At 44.5% G+C, this 1,106-nt stretch overlaps 1 pseudogene; it reads right to left on the bottom strand.

Annotated features, from left to right (window-relative positions):
- Nucleotides 1–346: 346 nt before the first annotated feature.
- On the bottom strand, nt 347–694 carry LOC132422799 (small ribosomal subunit protein eS26 pseudogene; annotated as a pseudogene).
- Between the last annotated feature and the right edge of the window lie 412 nt (nt 695–1,106).

Raw genomic sequence — 1,106 nt, 5'->3', positions numbered from 1 at the left:
TACTTGTGCTGCATGGCAATTACAATAGTGTTGTGTTAGTGGGGGATATACACATGGGCCAATGGAACAAAGCAGTGTACACAGAACAGACTTTAGCATAATGGAAACTAGCATAGACAAAGGAGGACTGGATGGACCAGTTGGTAAGTGCAACAGTATGTCACCAAATGGGAAAAAAATAAAATAAAATCAGACCCCTACCTCACACCACACACACGAAAAAACACAACAAAAGGCTAACGAGCTAAGAGTGAGCTCACAATATCTTTTTTTTCTTTAAATATAATTTCCACTTTATTGTCTTTCCAGGGAACAGTATTTCTTTAGCCTTTAAGGGCTTAGCTCCTCACATGGGCTTTGGTGGAGGCCGTGGGGCAGCACCAGCAGGTCTAAATAGGGCTGGAGGTGTTCGGTCCTTCTGGGCTTCCCGAGAACGATTCCTGACTCCCTTGCTGTGAACGGCACAACTCACGCAGTAATGCAGTTTCACGTACAGCTTGGGAAGCACATAGGCGTCAAAAACACTCGCTTCAGGAATGTCCCTGATGGCTGCGGCCTCTACAATGTTCCGAATGACAAACTTCTTAATGGCCTTATCCTTGGGCACGCATCGGGCACAGCTGGTGCAGTGAATAGGCCGCACGTGGCCGCGGCCCTTTTTGGCACGACCAGTATTCCTTCTTTTCTTGGTCATCTTAGTCGTGGCAGGAGGACATTTTGCAATTCATATTTAAAACCTTAAAGGTTTTATGGTAAAATCTTTTACCTAGAAATTCCATTTCTAGACATTAAACCTAGGGAAAATAGTCACATGTGTGCCTCAAAACCAGGATGCACAGGGACGTTCATTAAGGACAAAATGTTGGAAGTAACTGAAGTAACCAATAACATAGATTGGGTAGGTAAATCATGGTACAACCACGCAAGAATCCTAGAGAGTTTTTTTTATTTTATAAATTTATTTATTTTTTAGTTCTGTTGGGTCTTCGTTGCTGCATGCGGGCTTTCTCTAGTCGCGGTGAGCAGGGGCTACTCTTCGTTGCAGTGAGTGGGCTTCTCATTGCGATGGCTTCTCTTGTTGCGAAGCACGGGCTCTAGGTGCATGG

The sequence above is a fragment of the Delphinus delphis genome, chromosome 3 (genome assembly GCF_949987515.2).
Source record: "Delphinus delphis chromosome 3, mDelDel1.2, whole genome shotgun sequence".
Classification (NCBI taxonomy): Eukaryota; Metazoa; Chordata; class Mammalia; order Artiodactyla; family Delphinidae; genus Delphinus; species Delphinus delphis.
This window is presented reverse-complemented; position numbering and strand designations above follow the sequence as displayed.